The sequence below is a fragment of the Callorhinus ursinus genome, unplaced genomic scaffold (genome assembly GCF_003265705.2).
Source record: "Callorhinus ursinus isolate GAN/ISIS: 27379988/994484 unplaced genomic scaffold, GSC_fseal_2.0 scaffold13, whole genome shotgun sequence".
In the NCBI taxonomy this organism is placed as follows: Eukaryota; Metazoa; Chordata; class Mammalia; order Carnivora; family Otariidae; genus Callorhinus; species Callorhinus ursinus.
In genome coordinates this window covers 7,360,678-7,386,268 of record NW_027397075.1, presented here as the reverse complement: position 1 = coordinate 7,386,268, position 25,591 = coordinate 7,360,678, and the positions used below count along the sequence as shown (strand labels likewise).

The following is a 25,591-nucleotide window of genomic DNA, read 5'->3' as shown; positions in this document are numbered from 1 at the left end:
CCTTTGCGGGCTAGAAGTCAAACTTAGAGGATTTGCCCAGATCATCAAATTAGCAGGTGGCAGAAGCAGGCTCAAACCCCAGCCTTCTGCTCACTGTTTTAAAATGGAACTATTATTCACACAATGAGCATGTATTGGGAGCCCACCACGTACCTGGTGGTGATACACAGATGAGTCAGGCAGACCCGCGTCCCCTGGGAGCGGCCGGGTGGGTGAAGAACACAGGTGGCTACATAGGCAAACATGACATGAGGGCATGAATGCTGTGAGAACACAGAGGGAGGTGTGAGCGGCCCCGCGGGGACATCAGAGGCTTCACGGAGGAAGTGACATCCGAGCGGGGTCTCAAAGGGGAGAGCAGGAGAACAGGCGGTTTGGCAGGAGAGCCAGGGGACGGGGCGTGCTTGGAGCAGCGCAGTGCAAGTGTGAGTAGGGTACGTGCTGGGCAGGGCCCGGGGCTGGGCCAGACGCTTCATGGGCCTCAGAAGCTTGCACGTTGTCCCAGAGCCCCAGGGGAGGGGTAGGAGGCTTTTAAGGAGGAACATACTGAAACCTGCCTCTGGAAGAAATGCATTCCACAGTGAGAAGATGGGTTAGAAGGGAGGCAAAGAGGGGGCGCCCGGGTGGCTCAGTCATTGAGCATCTGCCTTCGGCTCAGGCCATGATCCCGAGTCCTGGGATCGAGCCCCGTATCGGGTTCCTTGCTCAGCAGGAAGCCTGCTTCCCTCTCTGCCGCTCCCCCTGCTTATGTGCTCTCTCTCTCTCTCTCTCTGACAAATAAATAAATAAAATCTTAAAAAAAAAAAAAAAAAGAAGGAAGAGGCAAAGGGGCAGATCCCTGGTGAGAAACAAGGGTCTGGACCAAGGCAGCAACAGCCTGGTGAGCAGATAAGCGGGTGGGGGCTCTTCAGAAGCAGAATCACCAAGCCTGGCCCCAGGCTGGGGGATCGGGAGCTCCCAGCTTGAGCAGAGTGGACACTGCTTCCCGTGATGTGTGTGGGTCGGTGCAGGAGGAGCACGTTTTCGGGGAGAGGGCAACGGCCCACAGGGAGGGCCACATCGGGTAACAATGTGGAAATGTGTCCAGGCAGTGGGAGTACAGGCAGGACCTTCCCTCAGGAGAGAACAGGAGTGGCCAGCAGACCCCCGGGTAACAGTCGTGCAGGTGGGACACGGAGCCCCTGGTGGATATGCAATCCCACCGGGAATAAGACTGGGGGGTGGGCACAGGATGGGGAGAAAACCCAGAGCGGACAGTGGGACGCAGAAGCAGAAGCCGAGAGAGGAGAGACCAGAGAAGAAGGTGCTGGGCAAACTTGCTGATGATGATCTCAGTGACATGAACCAAAGCCTTTCTTTACTCTTCTCCCGTAGCACCTGGCCTGGCCTGATGCTCTGCTGTCGTTGTTTACCTGTGTGTTCTCGCTTCCCCTGCGACAGGGCCCTCGTATGGCGTGCAGATGGTACTCCCAGCAGTCAGAACGGTGCCCAGTTCGTAAACGGTGCCCAATAAATATGTGTCGAAGGGACAGCTGAATGAGCCAGATTTCAAGGAGCTAGAGAGCTAAGAAACGCAGCTAGATGTTTCTTTCAAGTTTGGTAATGGAAGGAGGGAGAAATACTTTTCAAGGGCCTGGAGAATCTTCCCCAAGATAAAACCCCAGGCCTAGATGGCTTCACGGGTGAATTCTGCCAAACATTCAAGGTAGAATAATACCAAATCCATACAATAAACACCTCCATAAAATCGAAGAGTAGGGACCCTCTCCCTGCCCCCCCGCCCACACCCACACACCTGCTCTCATTCTATGAGGCCGTCATTACCCTGGTTCCAAAAGCAGGCAAGACATCCCAAGAAAAGAAAAATGCAGACCAACGTCGCTCATGTTCACAAGCACAGAAGGTTTTAACAAATTTTTAGCAAATCGAACCCTCCCTTTAAGAAGTAGAATGTAGGGGTGCCTGGGGGGGGGGCGCGGTCGGTTGAACGTCCGGCTCTGGTTTTGGCTTGAATGGTGCTCTGGGGCTTATGGGATGGAGCCCCACATCATGCTCCACACTCAGCGCAGAGTCTGCTTAAGATTCTCTCTCCCTTTCCCTCTGCCCCTCCCACTCAAGCTCTCTTAAATCTATTTCCCCACCCACCGAACCCTGGCTGCCCCCCTCGTGATTTCTTCTCTCTTGGTGCCAATGTGGAGCCGGGCCTCAAGAGGCTTCATGCACTTCCTCTCTCTCCCTCCCTGCTCAGCTACCGCAAGAACAAGCCCGGCCTGGCCTGCTAGAGGGTAGGCGACTGCACGGAGCCCAGGTGAGCCTTTCCAGCAAAGACCATGCTGGACCAGCCAGCCCCCAGCTGACCCCAGACCCGTGAGAGAGCCCAGCTGAGCTCAGCCTTCATTGCCCACCCGCAGAATCATGAACTAAACAAGCATTTTCTGTTTTAAGCCATTACGTTCCAGAATGGTTTGTTACACGGCAAGAGCTACCTGGTACAGGGGAAACGGTACTTTAACAGATTCCGTTCTCAAGGACAGAGAGCAGGCCTTACTCATCTTCATAGGCCCAGAGCCCAAGGCTCCTCAGCAAATTTTTGTTGAATGTCTGCTAGTTTGGGCAGCTTTTGCAGAAGAGCTAATAACCATCATTCTGCCAATGACCAGGCCTGACCCCTCAATTAAAGATCTCACGGCCGGCTGCTGTCATTCAAGGAGCTCCTTGTAATGACGCCACCCAGCAAACCCACACCCCAGCCCAGAGAGGCTTGCTGGTGCCCTTGCAGGCACACATGTCAGCGTGGGGGTGAGGTGGATTTGGATTCAGTGGCTAGGGGTGAAGCAGGTGTCAGACGCAGGGTGTCACGCATCCTCACAGCCAATAGGCTGGGAACGTGTTCTTCACAAAACGCTTTGTATCAGTGCCTTTCAAGTAATCCCCGGCAGGTCAATGGCATTCACTAACACAGCCTTGTCGTCTTTCCTAAGTGACAGGAGATGTCCTTTCTGTAAGTGCATTCTGCTGGCAAGTTAGGGACCAGGAATCACTTCCTACAACTTCGCCAGGCCGGACGAGCCTTAGACCATTAGAGGCTACTTCAGGCACCACCCCCGCCCACTAGGCTTACATCCGCTTCCCCAAATCCGTCACCCCTGTTCTCGCCTTCAGAATCTCAGGGGTATCCGCGTACCACCCTTGCTCCTACTGGGTTCCTCACTTTTTAAGCTCATATCTTTATAAAAGGAGACCCAGGACCGGAACTCACATAGAAAGTCAGCATCACCCGCCATTAATTGAGGGTGCTGGGAAAAAGAAATACAATGAAAACAAAACAACATGATTAGATGCCCAGCTAGAAACAGCGGCCGCTGAGAGCTCATGACCAAGGCCAACTCTGTCTCTCCTTGCTGAAACAGGATGTCACATGTGTTTGGGAAGTGTTAAAGATGCTGCCACAGAACTGAGACTTTCTCCCTATAAGGTTGGAAGGGAACTCAAAAGGGAATGACTTTAAAGGGGTTCTATTTTATGTCACGCTGGGTGTCTGTCTCACCTAAAATAGCTGTGATCATCAGTTGTATGTGTCAACTTGGCTGAGCCACCGTATTTCTGTGAGGGTGTTCTTTAGACGCGATTAACATTTAAATTGGTGGGCTTTGAGAAAAGCAGATTACTCTCCCTCATGTGAGTGGGCCTCGTCCCATCAGGTGAAGGCGTGGAGAGAAGAGAAAGGCTGACCTTCTCCAAGCAAGAAGGAATTCAGCCCATGGATGGCCTTCAGACTCAAACTGCAGCATCAGCTATTCCCCGGGTCTCTGGCCCACCAGCCTGCCCTGCAAACTTTGCACTCACCAGCCTCCATAACTAGGTAAGCCAATTCCTTAAAATAAATCTCTCTCTACACACACACCTCCTGAACTGGTGCTGCTTCTTGGAAAACCCTGACCAACACAGCATCTCTCCATCAGGGTTCCCCACTCATACAGAGTCACTAACCTGAGAGCTGGCAGGTCACGCCCCCTAACTGGGGGGTCGGGAGGTGGGGGGTGGGGGAAGGACAGGAAGAAATTCCCTCCGTGAAACACTCAAGATCAGGGCAGACGCTGAGCTGGCTGGGGAGCCATCACCATGAACTTGGAATCGCAGGGTACCATTTCCCCGCCAGGATGCCTGGTGAAGCTGGGGGGAGGATGGGCTGTGAAGGAAAGGCTATCCCCCAAATACCTTGCCCTTCAGACTGGGGCACCTCTGATGATGTGGCATCTGCAGCTATGACCCCGTTGAGCCGTGGAATTGGGAAAGCGACCCCACACAATGAGAATCGCGAACTCATGCTGTCTCAGCCGAAAGGCGCTGTGTGATCATGCAGAGTCGCCCCTGCCTGAAGCCTCCGCCTGCATTATTTTCCCAGCACCCAGTTTCCATCTGTATGTGCCCCGGGACCGCGGACCTCACCGCTTCCTGACCCCGCATCTAATTATCGGGCCCTACATTTCAGAACAAGGGTTTCCAAGACTCCACTTGCCTGTCACCTTCTCGAGTACCACTGTGGGATTCTACTGCATATCAGTCTTTAAATAAACCTGTTCTCGAACAGAAATACGCGTATTTTTAAAAGAAATCTTTTGGCTCCCTGGAAGTGGAAAATCAGCATCACTAGCCACAAATAGAGACTGATTGTGAAAATAAACACCCCCTCCCCCCAAAAAGTCCACAAGTCCTGGCTCAGTGCTGTTGTCTGTCAAAGGGCTGAGCCGGAGACCCGCTCTGTCTGGTTGAGGAAGGCAAGCAAACAAAGTCGGCAAGGCATGAAACGTGTCAGCACCAGCTAACATTTGCCCACGGTGGAATCAGAACCATTGAAAGAGAACTGAAAAGAGGACCACTTTCTCACAAAATGGCTTAATGCCATTTAACGTTGTGCCCAGAGCCACCCAAAGTCGCTCCAGCATTGTGCAGAAAACAGCACCTTTCATTGACTGCAGTTCTCCCTCGGGCAGCCCCCACCCAGTGGGCCACAGAGTGTGTGGCCCCCCCTTCTTTCCACACACGCCCCCCACCGCCCACTCCGCTGGACCAGCCGGTCCCAGAACCTTCGATGGGTCCTCACTTAGACCCAGAGGCCCCAGCCCCCAGCCCCCAGGAACCTGCTCGAGAACCAATAGGAGCCTCACCAGCAGAAGCTTCCAAGGAGCGAGCCAGCTGGTGGGGACATGACAAGGTGCAGCCACTTGGCACAAGAGTCTGGCCGCTCTTCAAGCAACTACAGTTACCATAGGACCCAGCAATTCCACTCCTAGGGATTTACCCAAGAGAAAGGAAAACACATGTCCAGATATGTATGGGAATGTTGACAGCAGCATTATTCGCAAAGGCCAAGAGATGGAAACAGCCCACATATCCCCCAACTCGTGAACGGATAAACAAAATGCGGTCTGTCCATTCAGGAGAATATTATTAGGCCATGAAAAGGAAGGAAGCCCTGACTCCTGCTATCACGTGGATGAGCCTTGAATATATTACATGAGGATAAAAAATCCAGACACGAAAGGCCACATAGCATATGATCCCATTTATAGGCAAGGTCCAGAATAGGAAGATCTGTAGAGATCAAAGGCACATTAGTGGCTGAGTTCACTGGGGGCTGGGATTCCAACATCTCTACCCTCTGACCCCACAAAGACACCTAAGAGGCGTCTGCAGCCCCTGACGTGGGAGTGAGGGTGAAGACTGGAAGATGCTCCAGTAAGAGGGCCTCCAGGTGCTCAGTGTCCTCCTCCCAGCTCGAAAATCCCCCCTGGCCTCCTGCTTTCGAGGTCGGCCTCCAGGCTTAGAGGACGGGCAGGCCCCTGAGTGCAGGGAAATGCATCCTCCAAGGCTCCTCAGCTCCTGCCTAGAACCTGCCGTGAAAGCACCAGGGCCCCACATGGGAGAGGCTGGGCCAGGGCTCAGGCCAGGCTCTGGGACATGGCTCGGTGGGTGCCCTGGGGTGCGGTCCAGCAGCCAGAGGTAGGGAGCATGACTTTCCAGGTATCTCCAGAGGGGTGAGGGGGTTCTCAAAATTCTCCAGAGCAGGGGAAGCTGCATCATTAGCAGCCGATGCCTGTAGCATCTGGGGGATGGGTGTGCATACCACGGAGTAAAGGGGCTCCGGGTGCAAGGGAACCACTGCCTCATTCCTGCGCTGTGTGTGCACCACCTGTACTCCACGTGGCGCCTGTCTGTACAGCAACTAGCTTAAATCGATTAGTCTTTAAATGGGGATTACTCCATAAAATGGAAATCAGTACCCCTTGCCAAGGGATTGACACTTTAGCCATCCACTTTAAAATAAATGTGAGCACACCCCAGTTTTTAACGTCTGCCTGTATGCTATAGAAACCACCTCCAGAGGCCCGTGGGCGTGCAGACCACACTCTGGGCGTGGCGGTGATGAAGCCGCTTTCGGGCTCTGGCCTAGAAGAATGTGACCCCACGTCCCACTGATATAAATGGATGCTGACTGTGACCCCCGGGCCTGATCTGGCTCCAGACAGAGTCAGCTGCAGGAGGGGAAGGGGGCAGCTGCCTGGCCCCAGTTATCTCGCACGCCCTCCCAAATCTCTCCCCTCCGTTCTCACCCCCTGCAGCCTCCAGCTGGCTCCTCGCCCGCCCACCCACCGGGGGCCTCCTTCTGGGACTCCTCCCCCCTCCACCCCGCCCCCCCAAGGCCGGCTGAAAAGCAGAGCCCAGGAAGCCAGGTGCCTCCCTCTCTCATGGGCCAGGGATTCACCGAGTACCTACTGCGCACTTAGCTCCGCACCGGATGCAGGAGGTGCCCTGGTGAACTCAACAGATGGGGATCCCTGCATCCACCAGCCCTTGCCTCCCTCAAGCAGGGGCCTGTCCTCCATGAGACAGGCTGGGGCGGGGGGGCGGGAAGCTCATGCCCAGGACCCTCGGGGCCGAGACGGCTGACTTTGGAGGAAGGATGCCGGCCTCCCAGACACCCACTGGAGCATCTGTAACAAAAGAACTTTCCTGGCTCAAAGGGCAGGGATGATTTCAAGAAGAGGACGCAGAAGTCTGTCTTTACAACAAGGGACATGACAGGGATACATCAAATGCAGTAGGGTCTCTGGGGTCCACGAGGCTTGGATTCAAACCCAAACACAGCCACTGGGTGGATTTAAGCAAAAATTCTAAGGCTCCACTCTTCCATCTATAAACGGGAATAATAATAGTTCCTACCTCATAGGGTCGTTGTTCATTTTAAACGAGATAAAGGATATAAAGCCCGCAACCCAGGAAACTGCTCTGCACCCTACAAATGCTATAATAATAGCAATGCTAATTATTATTCTTGCTCCTGACAACACTGGCAGAATCGAAGTCATTTTCTACTACCCTCAAATTCCAACCTAAAACACAGTTTCACACCTGGGTCCTTGTGTGTCTTTGAATGCACTTCAAAGCTCCAGACTCCCATCCCCCACGGAGTCCTGGACACCTTGCCGGGGGGGTGTCCAGGCCCTACTGGGGCCACTGTATCACTGTTGCCCCCTCTGCCGTTCACAGCACCCAGACAGAAAACCCATCACACCCACGAGGCGTCCACAGTGGGATGCTCCAAGGGGGTGCTCCATGGGGGCTGGAGGGCACCTCCCGAGCTAAGTCCCCATTACCCCGGCCCCAGGTGACCGCCCAGCCCCCACCCCGCCCCTCTGTCCACAGAGCACCCAGCAGGCCACCCAGCTCCACCTAAAGCTCCCCGCCCCCAAACCTGCAGGACCCAAGCAGCTTGCCGAATTCAGGAAGACCATTTGACTATTCTTGAACTTCGGGTATGGAGGTAGATCATGAATCTGTTCTCTTCCTCTGTTCCCGGCTGCACACCCACAACCATCACTGCTTGGGCAAATCCTAGGGACTCTTCTCAGCCCATCTCCGGTCCTAAGGGCTTCAGGAAAGCCTGGCCTGCTGCACGACTGTGGGCTTCCCTGAAACCACATCTCTCGACCCCAGTCCTGGCGCTGGTGCGCGCATGTCCTGGACTCATCATCCCCTCACTAGATGGCAGCCTCCTTTGAAAGGGAGATCCCCCTTTGCCTGTAGCAGCTCACTGCACAGAGCTGCTAAATAACACCCACCAAGATGAAAGCAGGCTAGCTAGCCTCTCCCTCAGCCTTCCCTGGGTTCAAGTAAGCCACTTCTGTCTACATCTATACACCAACTCCTCCAATCCACAGAACAACGTCCAAGGTCATCCCAGCAGCACACTGACCCTCACTAAAGATGGTGAGACTCCCTGGGAAGCTGAGTGGCTACTCGGTCTCAAGATGAACACAGGGGCTCTTTGCAGAAGAGGAGCTTGGGTGGGGAGCTCACAGATGCTCCGGATCCCTCATGTTGTCAAAAGTGTGAACTGTATCCATCCCATAAGCTACGGTTATGCCAACTCCCAAATGTCAGTCACTCCAGTCCTAAGATTTTTGTTCCAGGTCACCTGTGCTTACTCACGAAATCCCTCAATTATTTAAAAAAGTGCTTTAAAGTTGGGGCGCCTGGGTGGCTCAGTTGGTTGAGTGTCTGACTCTTGATCTCAGCCCAGGTCTTGATCTCAGGGTCGTGAGTTCAAGCCCTGTGTTGGGCTCCACGCTGGGCATGGAGCGTACTTAAAAAAAAAAAAAAAAAGGATTTGAAAAAGAAAACTTTTAAAGTTGAAAGCATACACTTTAGTTTCACTCTACCCAATAGTATCCATGAAATTATGGGTCTGGGTGCAGTTTATGTTTTTTTGACATACCAACTGAGAAAAAGACATTAATTACTCTTTCCTGTTTTATGTTCAGCTGCAGAAACTTTTAAAATTATCTTGCGTGCGACCAATGACAACCCGATGTGGGACGCATTCATGAAAACAAGATTGATGAGACAACTTTGGGTCATATTTATTCACTGCAAATTTTTTTAATTATTATTATTTTTATTTATTTAGGAAAGGCCGTTTGCTAGATAAGCTGGTGATCAGAAGTGTCAGAACAAGAAATCTTCAAAGTGCCTTCTCTATGGGGAAGCAGTCTGCACTGAGGGACTTAATCTGTCCATCCCTCCATTCTGGGCGATAGCTAGTTGATTCACACTTATATTTCTCAAGATCATCGTGATGCTGAATGCCACCCTGGGGGACCCTTCCTCCAGCTCTAGACCTAGGAGTGCTAGGAAGCTTCTAGAAGCTGAGCTCATCCAACCTGTGCACAGAGGGCAGGGGTGCAGGCAATCTCTTCACCCTCAGTTCCCTTTTAGATCCACAGAAGCCCTGCTTCCCAACGACGGTGAGGGCTGGAGGAATTCAATTATTCTGGTTAATGGCTACTCATTAGGCAGTAGAGATACCCACGTGAACAAAACCAACAGTGTCTTCAGATGGGAAGGAGGGAGGGGCTCATTTAGCAGATTGTCCTCCAGCCCCCCTCCTCCCTACATCCTGCCCCAGGATGGGCCAACATCCCCAGAGTCCGACAGCTGTGCCCGAGAGTGACCCAGTGCCAAGTGGGAGTGACCCACGCCTAAGCATGGCTTCCTGCCCACCTTGATCCCATCAGTACGTAAGCATGGAAACCCAGCATCCTAGATGGATGACATGCCCTAAGGGGACCCTGACACTGGGGACCTGGCCTGGAACCCCAATGACCACTCCTAAGCCACTGGGCTCCTGGGCAGTGAGTCCCTAGATCCAGATCTTGTCCTGGTTCTGCTGCCAACCTGTTGGGTGATGTTGGGTGAGTTAACCAACCCCCCCCCCCCCGCGTGTCCCTCATTGTCACACTGGGACTTTCTAAGGTTCTCATGCCCTCGAAATTCCTCGATCTTGGCCCATGGCTGCCCCGAATGCAGAGAGCTCTCACCCCCAGGCCTCACCCCAGGCCTCCACCCAAGGTCTGGCTGCCTGGAAGAGCCCAAGTGACTGGAACAGAGCTTTGCTGGTTCTTCTGCGTCAGAGACAGCCCCCCCCAGCCCCCACCGTGGGTATCGGGTTACTAGCCCAGCACTCTCTCTCACTGGGTGGCAGCTCTGTCTCCGATATTTTTAGACACCCCCCTGGCCTGTCCCTAACGAAACCCAGATGCATCTGAAGAGGAGTCCACTCTATGCCCTCTTTGGGTAACTCCTGCACGAAGCCAGACTCCATCCCTCCTGGGGCAAGGAGGGGAGCCTCCTCTTCCTGCCATGCCCACCCCAACCCCTATTCCTTCCCTGGACAAGCTGAAGCCAACCTCCAAGACTCGGGCCTCCGTGGCCTGTGCAGAGTCCCCACCTGTCCACGGAGCCGGGCAGCAGCCACAAATTACAAAACACACACACACACACACACACACACACACGCACACTATCTGCCCAAGGACGGTGGCTGGACTCTTCCTCCCAAACACACCAACCAGCCAGCAATCCAACGCCATCCCATCTGGCCTGGAAAGGCATTTGTATATTTTTGTCTCAACAGCCTTCCCTCCCTGGTTGTGTCTGGCCGAGCCTACTATGACAAAGAGCTGGCCTCTGCTGGGTTCCCCATCCACCCAGAAGGCGGCAGAGAGGGACAAGAGAGTCCCTGGGGATGAGAAATTGGCCAGTGGAGTCAACTGATGAATCACCTGTTGCCGTAAAATGGAGAGTCTGTATGCACATGAACGCAGTTTTAGCTCCTGCCTGGAATATTACATGCGAGGCAGAGAAAGGAAACCTAGGTGAAACTTTTGCTTCCATTCCAGGAAGAAAGGGCCTTATGAAATAACTGTGTGTGCGGGTGGGGTGACCGAGCGAATACGCCCAGTATTTACAGTTACACGCCGGGGAGCCCTGCTTTCCCCTCCTGAGCTGTGCCATGTACCCAGGGCCACACCAGCCAGACACGGTGCCACCTCTCCCCTGGGTGGGGCAGTGCAGTGGCCGCCCCAAAGCCTGGCCACCAGGCTGGCCACCTCCATGCCTTCCACCACAAACACCTGTCCCCAGGTCTTAGGTGAATCTCAGTTTCCCCACTTTGGGGACAGAGGAGGCTCCAGGCTATGTGGCCTGCTCTCGGACTCTCACTCCCACTCCCCAGTTCCTGGCAGGGGTGGAGGCGGCAGATCCCAAATCCCTCAGTGGGAAAACAGGTTCGGCACCTTCCTGCCACCCCCATGCCCCTCCCTCGGCTGTGGGCTTGGCATCTGCCAAGGCCCCCGTGGGCATCTGGGCCCTGGTTTCTCCAGGAGGGTCTCTCCCGCATTCCAGGAAACCCACCAGGGCATTTCCAGGTGGATATGGGAAGGCTTGCGGGGGGGGGGGCGGGGGGGGGTAGCGGGGAAGCTGACAGGGATTCAAAGTCTAGCTCTTGGCACTTATTGGCTCAGTGAGCTTGAGAAACTGACTTAATGTCTCTGGCCTGCCTCTTGCCACCTGCTACCTGGGAGCGGGGATGGAGGCAGCTGTGTGAGGCTTCCTGAAGGGGAGAGTGTGGGCGCACTGCACACTGCCAGGCGCCCTGCGAATGCTCCATGAGCTTTGGTTCTCATCCTGGTCCCTTCCGGACTCCTGGGGAAACCCGAGCTCCTGTCCCCTCCTCAGCCTCCTTACACTTCCTTATACTTGGGCCAAATTCTGGGGAGAGGTGACCTGCAGCAGTTAGCAGCCTCTGAGATTCCTTACTAATTCAGACGGAAGCAGAGAGGGGGCTGGAAACCTTTTTTTTTTTTTTAAATTGTGGTAAAATACACATAACCTAATATCCATCATTTAACCACCTATAATTGTAGATTTCACGTACATTAAATACATCCAAAATGTCATGTGACCATCATCACTATCTATACGCCAAATGTTTTCGCCCTCCCCAACAAAAACTCCAGACCCAGTAAGCAGTAACTGCCCACCCCCTGCCCCAGTCCCTGGTAACCTGTACTTTCTGCTTCTGTCCCTATGAATTTGCCCCTCCTAGGTAGCATTGGCAGGATCATACAGGATTTGGGCTGCAGGTTTCTCAAGCCCCTCACCTTTCCTCTGCCCGTCACTTTTCAGGCTGGTCTCTCCACCTGGTACACAGCCGAGGTAAAAGATCACCCCCTGACCCCACCCCACCCCACCCCGCATGCACACCTTTGGAGCCTGGGAGGAAGCAGTGCGCCTTTTCCCAAACCTGAAACTGGGCTGTCTGCCTTGTTCCAAAATAAGGTGTTGGGTTCTGTGGCCTGGACGGAGGGCTTTGTCCTGCAGGGTGTCCCTCCTATCCAGGTACCCTCGACTGGCCCCTGGTCACGATGTTCCCCCGTCAGCCCCAAGTTAGGGCCTCCTTGGGGTGTGTTTAGCACCCTGGATTTGGAGAGTGTACAGTCCCTCTATACACGAGCTCTGGCCTCCCCTTTGCCTGGAATCCACGCGTAGGGTCCTCAAAGCCCCCCACCCCAACCAGAATGGGGAGCGAGAAGCCTCATCCCGGCGGCGCCTCCAGGCTCCCCCACCGCTCCAGACCTAAGGAAGTTGCTCCTCGTCGCTGGGGGGCGCAACGGAGCCGCCGCCGGGGCCGAGGAGGAGACCCACTGACCCCGGCCTGGGCGCAGCCCGTCCCGCCCGCTCGGTGAGGCGGGGGACGGTGCGCCGAGGCGCGCGAGACCTTCCTGCGACACGGGACGGCCCTGGACTCCGAGAGCCCCGGGAGCGCAGTTGGCCGGGGCGAGGGGAGCCGCCCTGACTCCTCCCCAAACTTTTCCCGCCCGCCTCGGCGCAAAAGGCGCAGGAAGCAGCCCGGGGGTGGGGAGGTGGAATTCGGGGTCCGGGGTGAACTCGGCGCAGTTGGGGAGGGGGGAGGTGGAGTCCGCGCCCTGGTCGTCTGGCTGAGGACCAGTGGGATTTGGGTACGGATGGGCCTCGGCCCCTCCCTGCTCCCCCCACAAGGCGGGGACCCCCCTCGGTCCCGTGGGTGCTGGGGCTCGCGGCCCGCTCCCCGGGCGCACGTTGCCCGCAGCCCCCCGACGTGGTCTCCCGCGCCCCGCGCGCGCCTCCCGGGGAGGGCGAGCCCCACTCACCGGGCGCTGGCGGCTGGACGGACGGACGGACGAGCGGGCTGGGGCGCGAGGCGAGGCCGCCGGGCTGTTTTGAAGCTCTGGGCTGGGGCTGTGCGCCCTCCCTCCTCCCTCGCGGTGGCGCGGAGCCTCCTCCCCGCGTCCCCTCCTTCCCGGATCCCGCCTCCCGGGCCGTGATGTCAGGGGCCGGGAGAGCGGAGTGGGAGGGACGGCGGCAGGCGGGAGGGGGGCGCTGGCGGGAAAGGCCGCAGCCCCGGGAGCGCCCCCGGCCCCCCGGCCGCCTCCCCGCGCTCCCCGGGCCAAGTTTGGGGTGGAGTCTGTCGCTGGGTCGGGGGAGGAGGGAGAAAAGTGCCGCTCCTTGGAGCCCGGAGTCTCTCCCCCGCGCTCTCCCTGACGGGTTTCCACTCCCTCCCCTCCCCCTGTTCCTCGGCTCCCCCTTTCTCCTCTTCCCCTCCTTCCCGTAAGGGTTCTGGAATCCGACTCCCTGCTTTAGAACCCCTTCTCTGGCGCTCTTCTTCAACTTCGTGCTCCTGTCCTTCCCGTTTCCCGCCTCAGCTTCCCCATCTGGAAACTGAGAGGACTCATGTGCTCCGGAGGTTCTTGGGGGGATGCGGGAGGAGGCCAGAGGGACCCAAGCCCCATCTATGGAGTGGGGGAAGCAGTTAGTATGTGGAAAAATTGAAGAAATTCCAAAACAGGGCCGCGGCGGGGGACAGTATAGTTTAAGCTTTTAATTTAACAGATTAATGCTATTGGCATACACCCCAAAATACAAGGCAGGAGACTATGCTACGGAAGAGAGAATTAGAAACACTTTTAGGAAATACTAATTTATTGTGCACTAGCTAGTGGGGCCGGAACGCCATGTTTAAATTGTCTGATGCAGGACACCTGGGCGGCTCAGTCAGTTAAGCATCTGCCTTCCGCTCAGGTGATGATCCCAGGGTCCTGGCATCAATCCCCACAAAAGGCTCCTTGCTCAGTGGGGAGCCTGCTTCTCCCTCTGCCTTCGGTTCCCCCTGCTTGTGCTCTCTCTCTGACAAATAAATAAGTAAAATCTTTAAAAATAAGTTAAAAAAAAATAAATTGTTCCCTGCCTGTCTTTTTTCAATCCTGCTGGGGAGCTCTGCAAGGGGAAAGCCTCCCTGGGTGGAAATTAGAGATCCTTAGGATATTTGGGACCCCCTCTAAAGGGCCACCCCCCCCCAAGGTTCTGAGGTTCCCCAGCTGCTCCAGAGGCTGATCTGTTATCTCTCTTTGAATTCTGGAATTTAATGGCTGCTCAAGACCACCATCCCCCAAGCAGGGGATTTTCTGTAGGGCTGGAGCAGGGGCAGGAAGATGTTCATTAGAACTGAGGCCCTGCCTTTAAAAGGGAAGGAGGGTGGGGTCTGGCTGCTGCAGAAGAGAGCCAGGTGGGGCCCCCCACACCAGCAGGGACAGTGGCACCTGCTGTCCCACGGCCACTGGGAGGACAGAGGGCACTCAGAAGGCTCTCCCAGAATGGACAGCCCGGGCAGGGGCTGGAGCAGGTGGGTTTCTGCCCTTTGCGGAGTGTCTACTGTGTCCCATCACTTTGCAAACATCACCTTCGATATAACACAACAGCCCTGCAAAAGAAGTTGCCTTCATTTCATCTATGCAGAAACTGAAGGTCAGAGAAGCTACTGCTCAAGGGCCCCATGAGACACGTGGAGGGTGCATTTGAACCCAGACCGTCGGCAGCAAGCCCCACACTTCTGTTCCCACCACATCGCTATTTACCAAACGCTGACCACGGTCAAGCCACCATTCCTGCCCTATCGACATGCCACTATGAACTAGCATTCACTTAATTCTTTTTCTTTAAATCGACTCTGTTTATTTAACTATATTTATTTCATGAGGAAGCCCTATAGCATCACAGGAAACAGGAAACCAGTGCCATTCACCAGAGAGGACAAACTTAACAGATACAAACACTACCCAAAATAACAACAACAACAACAAAAACAAAACAGTGTTAGTATACTCTCGCCAGATCCTGTTGCCTGAAAGAGCCCGTGAACCTGAGGTTCGGGATCTATCAGTCAGCCTGGGAGGTGTTAAGGACCCCCTAGCGCAGGAGACTCCCCTTGTCATCAGAATCATTGCAAGATCACCAGGAAAGGGAAACTGGCTCTCAATCTGTGATTCAAAGCTAGGCGGTGCCTCCTCCCCATATCTTTATCACCTAAACCACCTCCCCTGTGCCTGCTGGTGAGGCGTGCCTCACCGTGGGAAGAACCTGGCCAGACACCAAAGAGCCTCTCCAGGATCCAGAGAAAGGAGTGGATCCATCGCTCCTCTCTCTTGTTCCCAGAGCCACTCCAGAGCCCCACCTCCCCCGACATTCACCTGCTGCCTGTGCCACCTTGTTTGGTTTCTTTAAATACAGTCCTATCTCTCCAGTAAGACTCGAGGCAGAAACCTGCCTTTACCCACTTGTGTTTCCACTCCTGGTGTTTCCATAACAAGCTTGAAACCTCAGTGTGGTGCAGGGAGGGGGAGAGGGGAATGAGAGCGCTCGATTGAATTCTAGGTCCCAAATCGTCCCCCCCCACCCCCGATAGAATACATCCACAGCCCAGCCTCATGGCCAGCAGAGCATACATCCCCCCCTTGACCTTGAGCTAGACCACTGACAGGCTTTGGCCAATGGGATATTAGCAGACAGGACATGCACACAAAGGCTGGGAATGTGCTTGGGCATTAGGGCTTGCCCTCTTGTGCTCTCGCCATTTCCATAAGAAGAACATACCTCCAGGAGCCCACTGTTCCCAGAAAAATGAAAGACCTGGGGAGCAGAGCTACCCAGGGTGACCTGCAGAACTTCCATCTGGGACGCAGAGCTGCTCCAGCCAAGCTGCAGACACGTGAAGAACGAGAAATGCATGGTACTGTTGTGTGCACTGAGGCATCGTGGTTGGTCGTTTCATAGCAGTAACTGGGTGATGGAAGTCTGGGGCTGGGGATCAGGGTGGAGAAGAGAAGGTCATTGAGAACTCTGTCATCTCTTGTGTGTCCTTTCTGGCTGGCATGTTTTAAGCTTCTGCCAGTTGCTTATAACCTGCTTCTGTTGACTCCTTTCTGTTCTTACAAGGAATGACAAGGAGTTGCAGCAGGATAGGTAATGGGGAAGAACATGTGGGCTTTTGTCAAAAAGGATCGAGACCCAGAAGAAAATACCTAAATCCACAAAGTTAGGATGGGAATGGATCAAATAGAAATGTGATCTGACCATAGAAACCTGCTTCTGGTTGGTGGGCCCATTTAATCTTGACAGGTGGCAGGGGGCTCTCTAACTTCCAATGAGTAAGTATTTCCTTTGAAAACAAACTGATGGACCACGTGATCTTGCCTCCCAGAGCTCACACCCTTGCGTAATCCCCTCCCCTGGAGAGTGGGCAAGACACACAGCTGGCTTTTCACAAATACAATAAGATAAACATGTTGGATGACACTTCCATGAGTAGGTTAGAAGAGCTGTGACTGAAGCACGGACCATGTTCGAGAGGGCCACCAGAGCAAAGAACCCAGTTAAGCCATGCCCAGATCCCTGACCCACAGAGACTGTGAGTTAATACATGTGTGTGGCTTTAGGCTCCTACATTTTGGGGTAATTCGTCATGCAGGGATAGATAACACACTAAGAAAAGACTTAATATCCACTGCCTCTGATTTGGAGGGATGGGTTCTAGTAATCTTTGTATCGGTCAGGATAGGCTGGGTGATGCCACAGTAACAAATGATCCCACGATCTCTGGCTTGCAACACAGGTACTGCTATATCTTGCTTGTATTATATGTCCGTTACGGGATGATTGTGACTATGTGTCTACATTATCTTTACTTCAGGCTGCAGCTGATGGAGCAGCCTCTATAGGGACCAGTGCTGGTCTCAGGGAGGTGGGAAGATAAGGGAACGAAGCACATGCTGGCTATTAAAACCATCTGCATGCTCACATTTCATGGGCAAAGCAAGTCACGAAGCCAAGCAGCAAAAAAAAAAATCTCCCACTGGCCACGTTATCCTGGCAAATCACTTCATCTCTCGGGGTCCAACTCTATCTTTGACCTTGGCTTACAGCTCTACATGCTTCTGGAGGGAGGAATGAGCAGAGGTAGGAATGAGCAAGCATGTCCAGAGAGCTCACAAGCGACATTTTCTCTTGGCTCCTCTTCCAGATGTGAAGCAGGATCCTCAGACGAGGAAAATCCTCAGACCCAGGAAAAATTCCAAGTATGAAGGTTATAGGCAACTACTATTGGGTCAGCCCCCCCACCACCACCACCGCTGACCAGATGCCCTGCCATCAGCACTTCTAGGCATGGCTCAGCGGGCTGCCCATCTTGCCATAAGACAGACAGCTGGGAAAGCCCCCGGTGCCTGTTGTATGGAGAGCCAAGGAAGAATCCCTGGAGTGGGGATCTGAGAACTGACACTCTCTTGAGAGACCATTTCCTCCTTGTCGCCCACCTCCATAGACCGGGTGGGGGCGGGATGGAGACAATGGTTTCCAGCAGAGAAACAAGACCCTGTGTCCTCCAATTACAGCTCGGCGCTCTGGATCTCATCGCTCTTCCCCGTCATAAAACATCCCACGAGTCTAAGAAGGATTCACAGTACAAATATTGTCCGTTTGACTTCTGACAGGGAGATTTGACTATCACCAAAGTTGGAGGTCGCAGAATTTCCAAACCCCTGGAGATAACGGCCCATAACTGCGTCACAATGGGCTTTCATGTCTTTTAAAGACACCACGTGTGTAATGAATGCAAATGTACGACGAGCAGAACAAACCTACGGGGGCTCGGTCTGGGTTTTCCCCATGATGGAAATGTCTGGCCCTCAACCCCAAAACATCTGGCTGCTTGACCGGAGGCCCCAGTTTTCATCAGGAGGTTTGGCACCTGAAGGCCAGAGCTTGGGAGCCCTCCCACATTTGAATTTCCCCAAAATACAGCCAGAAAGAGTAACAGGAAGTGGAGGGGTGGTTTGCTCTCCACCGCCAGCAAGCACCATTACCACCCAAACATCTGGAGCCCAGGTAGACCCGTGGGATGTTCTTGGCAAGTCACAAAAGAAAGCCCTCTGGTGTCTCCCCGCATGGCAAGGCGGGGAGAGGCCCGCTTTCCTGGCCCATCTTCTGCAAAGATGGAGTCCAGTCTAACACTGAAAAGGCAAAGGAGAGGAAAAAAGCCCCTGCTATTAATAATGCCCCAGGGTGTACTCTCGTTTTCCTAGGATCTTAAGCACGGTCATAAATGTTATTCTTTCAGGCTACAAGAGCACCCTTGATGCTTTTCTAAATATTTTTTTAAAAAACACAAAAACCTTTCCTTCCCTCCTTCCTGACAAACAATGGCTCACGGAAATAATATTTTCCCAATCATTCACTTAAAGTATACACAAGGTGTGAATGTCCCATGTGCCAGACACTGCTTGAGGCCCTGGGAATACAGCATTGAACATGCAGGTCAAAGAACCCTTGGTTTCATGGAACTTTCTAACCAACACTGATCCATTCTCTTCATTACCCTGCTTGACACGATACAAGTTTTGTTTTGTATTTCTTCCTAAGATTCATGGATATCTGTGTGTGCGTGTGCGTGTGTGTGTGTGTGTTGGGGGGGGTTGTCACTTAGGCTGTAAGCCCATGGAAACATCCCCTAAGCTGAGTGCCCCCTGGCCCCACCAGGCAACCCCAGTCTCAGGACTCAGGCAAGACTCCCCAAATCCTTATGAACTTCGGGTATGGGGAAGTAAGGATGTCTTCCGTTTCCAGGGGAAGACACACACACACACACACACACACACACACACACACACACACACACCACCCATGGTGTAACAGTCCCAAATTCAAAGAATGACAACTCAGGAGGAAGGAGGCCTAGAAATTCTTAGCCATTCCTCTGCTTCCAGGCAGGAAGATATGTGAACCATTCTGGGCCATTGAGACTCTTGAACTTGAAGTCCTTACACCTGAACAGCTTGGAAATTCCCTCTGTATGTGGGATTCAAAATTTGTGGACACAGCCCGTTTCTATTTGCTCTTGTTGGTTCCTCCCCTGCAGAACATCCCCTGAGTGCTGGTGGCCCTGGGTAGGCAGCCTACACCTCCAGACTCTGGCCTCTGCCTCCAGCAACCAACACAGAGTAGGGGCTCAACAGAGAGCCTTTTCCCCAATAACACTGTTTACCATCTGTGAGTATATTTTTTACATTTTTGTTTATGGACATTCACACTCATTGTCTTCATTCCCTAACAGAAGGCAAGCTCCTTAAGAGCAGAGGCCATATCTATTTTGCCCATATCTATTTTTTTGCCATCGTCTGACACACAGTGGAGGATAAATCAGGGTTTCTGCTGGTCTTCACAGTGCCTTCACGAAAATTTGAAAAACTCACCTCTTCCAAACCAATGATTTAGAAAAAAGCATCCTGTTGGTGCAGATAGCTTGGCAGAAAGATGTCACCTTTATGCAAAGGAAAAACAAAGCCAAAAAAAATCCCCCTTTCTCCAAGGAGCCACAACCCCAAGACAGGCATGTGGCTGGGAGGACCTGCCTCTCAGTGGGAACTCTTGCGCCATGCCCAAACTATGTGACAAGAGGCACTGGAATCAATAAATATTTGATGAATAAATTAATAAAATTCCAATCCTTGGGGACAGGTGGTAGTTTTAAAATGTGTCTGCAAATTCTCTGACACCCAGCCCCATTGAGAGCTTGAGCTCACTGACTGGCATCCAGTCGACCAATAGAATATGGTAGAAGCGATGCCATTATCACTTTCAAGGGTAGGTCACAAAGCGCCATGCAGGATCTGCCTGGTTCTCTGGAGCCAGGTGTCAGAAACACAATGATGAGCAGAAACAAGCAAAGCTCTGGTCCTCATGGAGCTTACAGCCTGTTGGGGTGGTTACCACTGGGACAGCCATATAACATATCATCCCAAGTAAGACTCTTTTGAGAGTGAAGGGGTGCTATTAATAATTGCAGTATGACAATAATCATAAATTGATCAAAACTGTCCCAGGGAAACTGGGGTGCACAATCACCCTAACTATACTGAGTTAATGAACTAAGTAATCCCTCAACTAAATGTGAGCATGTTGGTGTGATAAGCCTGCTATGAAGAAAGAGGTAGACAGTGCTCTGAGAGCCTGCAGGAAGGGGATCTGACCCAGGCAAAGATATCATGGAGGGTGTCCTTGAGGAAGTGGTGCCAGACCTTAGCCCTGAGATCTGAAGAGACCTAGGAGTTGGCCCGGCAAAAGGGAAGGGAGAGGGCCCCAGGTGGAAGAAGCAGCAAGTTCAAAGGCACTGTGGTTGGGTAGGAGGATCTGAAAGAAGCCAGCGTGGCTAGAAAGGGGGAATCGAGATTGAGGTTATGGAAGGCGGTGGGGCTAAGGTAGGAGTGGGGGCTTCATTCCAGCAGCAGTGGAGAGAGGTTGAGGGGCCCGTCCTCCATGCTCTGTGGGAGGGAGATGGATGCTCATTTGTCACATCAAAGGAGGCAGTTATTCTAATGGTGCCCACTCCTCTCTAAGCCTTCTGCGTTGGAGATTTGAGGTTACATGATATACTTTGTGGTCATAATCTGATGTGGCTCAAGAATTGGTATTGAATTTATAGCGTGCGCAGAAAAGTGAAGTATTTTACGCATGTCCATAAAGGGAACACCTGTTCTTGCTCCACAGAGAATGAAAATTGGAAATCAAACACCCTTTGTATTCCAAAATAGGGTCTCAAAATATTTTGAAATTTTCATTTAAATGGTTAGAGGATGTTAGTTAATGTTAGTTAAGCTATCTTCCAATACGCTATTTAATATAGCACCGAATCAATGATGCAAGTTCCCAGTGGGGAATGATCGACCAATAGCTCTGCTAGTAAATGAGCTATTTTTCTTCAATACAGTTGCATGAAACATTTGAAAACAAGGAAAAGCAGTGACATGGTCTGCCTGACTGCTGTGTGGAGGTTAAGGGGAGGGGGCCAGCATAGACTCAGGCAGAGAAATTACGAGGTGAGAAATGATAGGAACGTAGAATGCAAGATTGCACTCACACTTTAAAATGGCACTGTGTTTGGGAGAGTAACTCAAAGGGGACTCAGACGTCCCTCCAGGGAAATGTGTAAGGAAAATGACATCATAGAGAAGCCTGAAGAGTCTGGGGCTCAGATGAAACTGCTGAGTGTGCAGGACACGGTTTGGTCCATTGGAGTATTTGCTGGTGCAGACACGGGCTGCAAAGATGGGCTGGCCTCAGGGGACCAGTTGGCTTGATGCGTAATAAGAAAGGGTTCACAAGGTAGCTTCTATGTGGGCTGCACTTTGATGGCGGGTTCACTGGCAAGAGGAGCATCAAAGGGGCAGGGTGGTTCCTAGGACACCTAGTTATGTATAAAGCCTAGTGTATTTACTCTACTCTCTGGCTTCCAAAGGGGTTTGAGGCAGCTTATGGGCTTATGATCAAAGACGCAACAATAGAGCGGACACAAAAGGAAATAAAAACTGTGTACACAGACTGAGGAGGAGGCAAATATATGAACCCAGATACTCTGAAAGGCAAAAGCACATATGAATCATCCGGGAAGCCTATGAACCATGAAGATTCCTGGGGCCCACTTCCAAAGGCGCCGGAACAGGAGGTCTGGGGTGGAGTGTGTCTGTATATTTTGTAAGTTCTTTCCACACTCCCCAGCTGCAAAGTGACTCTGAGACCAGCAGTGTGTGGACCACATTTTGAGAAACATTGTAGTAGGCCTTCAATCAAACATGGTCATAGTCACCGAGCATCCAATTTAACACTAGGCATGTGGTGAGTTGACATCTTAGCTGGTGGAGGGCCACCTTACCTTCCTGGGGTGGACGTGAACCCCTGAGGAGCACCATCAGTTCACCTGAACTACCTGGTCTTGCAGCTGTACCTTTCTGTGTCCAGAGAGGGTTTTGGGTGTGTCCATGGGTGGGGTGGAGACCAGATGTTGTCACCACAGCAAAGGAGAGCACCCACCTGTGGATCGGCCAGGCCAGGTGTATTAAGGTGGTGGTTGGGCACGGTGAGCTTTGCATTGAGAAGGGAGACAAGCTGGTGAGGGAGGGGTTAATTTGCCCAGCCCTGGAACAGCCTATCACCTTGCTGGGAGAGACCCAAGTTGGGACCACCTTTGTTCAGGCTTCCAAGGTCACATACACTGGACGCCTCTGAAAGCCCGGTGTGCCATTCTCAGCTAAGCCTCTGGAGCTTCATTAGTTCTGAGCTCCTTAAAATTTCTCCTACTTCTTTACTAATCCTTTCCTGGGCTTCAATAGCCCGTTCCATGCCTCTGAAACACTGGGAACCTCTCCTAGGGTGCTGAGCAATGAGAAAGGGGACAAGGGGTGGTAGTATGGGCAGAGTTTACCTAGAACATTGCTACTTAATCCACAGACCGGCAGCATCCCATGAGAACCCTTGAAAAATGCAGACTCTCAGGCCCTGCCCACTTACAGAATCAGAGTCTGCATTTTAATAAACTCTCCAGCGGAATCACGTGTGCGTTAAAGTTTAGAAGCGTTGCTATCCTTATTTCTTCATCCAACAACTGCTTACTGAGGGCCTCCCAAGGGCCAGGCTCCATGCTAGGTGCTGAGAGATGAATAAAACACGCAGGTGAATAAAAATGACATGGTCCCTGGCCCAGTGGAGGGTACAATTTGTCAAGGGAGCCCTGAGATAAACAAGTGAAGAAACATAATTATAAGTTGTGGCAACTGCTATTAAGGAAGTAGAGAAAGACCAGTGGTCAGAGGGACCAAAGAAAGGAAGGACACTCTGAAGAGCTGTCTTTTAAGCTTGGAAAGGTGACTGATCCTTGGAAAAGGAGTCAGAAGATTCTAGAATGGACACCCAAGGCTTGTCCAGGATCACTCAGTGAGTTGGAATCAGGTTGTGATCTCAGGGTTGTGGGATTAAGCCCTGTTTCAGACTCCGGACTCAGCACAGAGTCTGCTTGAGAGTAACTCTCTCCCTCTCCCTTTGTCCCTCCCCACCCCCACCTCTCTAAAAAAAATAAATAAAAACTTAAAAAAAAAAAAAAAAAAGTCCAAGCAGATCAGTAGAGCCAAGCGTTGGCCTGAGGAGTCTCAAGATGCTCAGCCGTCATGCAAAAGTCTTGAGAGCCGACTGCTGGGCATCGTGGGCCCATGGGCTGTCACGGATCCAGGCTGGTCCTAACTGGTCAGGTTTATATGCCCCAAAGCAAGGAGCATATACTCTGGCAGTCTGGAAGATGGTTTCAGGCAATACATGGGCACAGAATTAACACCATTAAATTATGGAGTAAGAATGCTATTCTCTTCCCAAGTCCTGTTCAGTCTCTCTGATGCCCACAAGGAGAAAGACTCAGTTGGGTGCTAGGATGCCTTCAACACCTATGGATGGAGCTTGGTGGTTACATCCGGGCTCTGCACCTCCATGTCAGCCAGCTCGGGCCGCCACAGCCAAGTACCACAGATTGTGTCGCTTAAACAACAGAAATTGACTACCTCACGGTTCTGGAGGCTGGAAGTCCAAGATCAAGGTGTCAGTAGGGTTGGTGTTTTCTGAGGCCTCTCTCTTTGGCCGTAGATGGCCATCTTTTTCCTGAGTCTTGACATCATCTTCCCTCTGTTGTGTGTCTGTGTTTCCATCTCCTCTTAGGAGAACACCAGTCATATTGGATTAGGACCCACCCCAACAACCTCCTTTTAACTTTAACTAGCTTTCTAAAGTCACATTCTGAGGTACTGGGGGTTAGGATTACAACATATGAATTTGAGGGGGACCACAATCCAGCCCCTAACAACCTCCCTAGTTGTGTAACTTGCACAGATCTCTCAACCTCTCTGTGCCTCAGTTTACCTATCTGATAAAGGGGATGATGGTATCCACCTCATAGGGCTAATGAGCACAGATGAAACAGTGCTTGGCACCAAGCAAGCCCACAAGCACAACAGTCATTATAATGCATGGCATATAGTAGGTGCACAATAAAATTATCTGTTGAATGACTGAAAGAATCCTATCTTTCTAAAGAAAGAGTGCTCAGGTCACAACTCAAAAGTTTGGTTGGAAGAGGGAGAAGGTGGGGGGCAAAACAGGCAAACGGGATGAAGAGGTACAAACTTCCAGTTATAAAATAAGTAAGTCTTGCCGATGTAACATACAGAACACAGTCAATAACACTGTAATAACTTCGGCAACAGATGGTAACTAGACTTACCATGGGTATCATTTCATAACATATACAAATATTGAAGCACAATGGCATCCATCTCAAACTAACAACCTATGTATGTCAATTATACTTCAATAAGAAATTGAAACAAAAACAATCAGCAAAAAAAGAAGTTTGGTTAGGTAAGAGCATCTAGGTAGAAATGAAAAATATTCTTTTGCTTTCACTACATTTATTTTCTCTAGTGCCCTTCCATTCACAGGTAGGGAGTCTGGCTTTCAATTTATAGCAGTGATAAAAGTTTCTTTTTATTTTTTTTAGAGAGACCGAGAGCAGGGGAGGAAGGATAGGCGCAGAGGGAGAGGGAGGGAGAGAATTTTAAGCAGGCTCCACACTCAGCACGGAACCCGATGCAGGGCTCAAATCCCACAACCCTGAGATCATGACCTGAGCCGAAATCAAGAATCAGACACTTAACTGACTGAGCCGCCCAGGCTCCCCAAAAGTTTCATTTTTAAGTAAGTCTATTTAAGTCAAAAATACAAGTTGATTTTTTTTCTTTAAATTTTTTATTGTTATGTTAATCACCATACATTACATCATTAGTTTGTGATGTAGTGTTCCATGATTCATTGTTTGTGCATAATACCCAGTGCTCCACGCAGAATGTGCCCTCTTTAATACCCATCACCAGGCTAACCCAACCCCCCACCCCCCTCCCCTCTAGAACCCTCAGTTTGTTTTTCAAAGTCCATCATCAAAACCTCAATGAGATACCACCTCACACCAGTCAGAATGGCTAAAATTAACAAGTCAGGGAACGACAGATGTTGGCGGGGATGCGGAGAAAGGGGAACCCTCCTACACTGTTGGTGGGAATGCAAGCTGGTGCAACCACTCTGGAAAACAGTATGCAGGTTCCTCAAACAGTTGAAAATAGAGCTACCATACGATCCAGCAATTACACTACTGGGTATTTACCCCAAAGATACAAATATAGGGATCCGAAGGGGTACGTGCACCCCGATGTTTATAGCAGCAATGTCCACAATAGCCAAACTGTGGAAAGAGCCAAGATGTCCATCGACAGATGAATGGATAAAGAAGATGTGGTATATATACACAATGGAATATTATGCAGCCATCCAAAGGAATGAGATCTTGCCATTTGCAACGACGTGGATGGAACTGGAGGGTGTTATGCTGAGTGAAATAAGTCAATCAGAGAAAGACATGTATCATATGACCTCACTGATATGAGGAATTCTTAATCTCAGGAAACAAACTGAGGGTTGCTGGAGTGGGGGTGGGGTGGGAGGGATGGGGGGG

General features: G+C 51.9%; 1 protein-coding gene across 2 annotated transcripts in view; it reads right to left on the bottom strand.

Moving 5' to 3' along the window:
- The window catches only part of EMP2 (epithelial membrane protein 2), a 62,982-nt gene that overhangs the window by 16,781 nt on the left and 20,610 nt on the right, over positions 1 to 25,591 (bottom strand). Inside the window, exon 1 of one of the 2 annotated variants that reach the window (XM_025855648.2) lies at positions 13,035 to 13,277. The exons of the other annotated variant lie outside the window; for it this stretch is intronic. The gene's annotated coding sequence lies outside the window, so the exon portion shown is untranslated. Of the gene's footprint in view, positions 1 to 13,034; positions 13,278 to 25,591 lie in introns of those variants that run through there. 2 annotated transcript variants of the gene reach the window in all.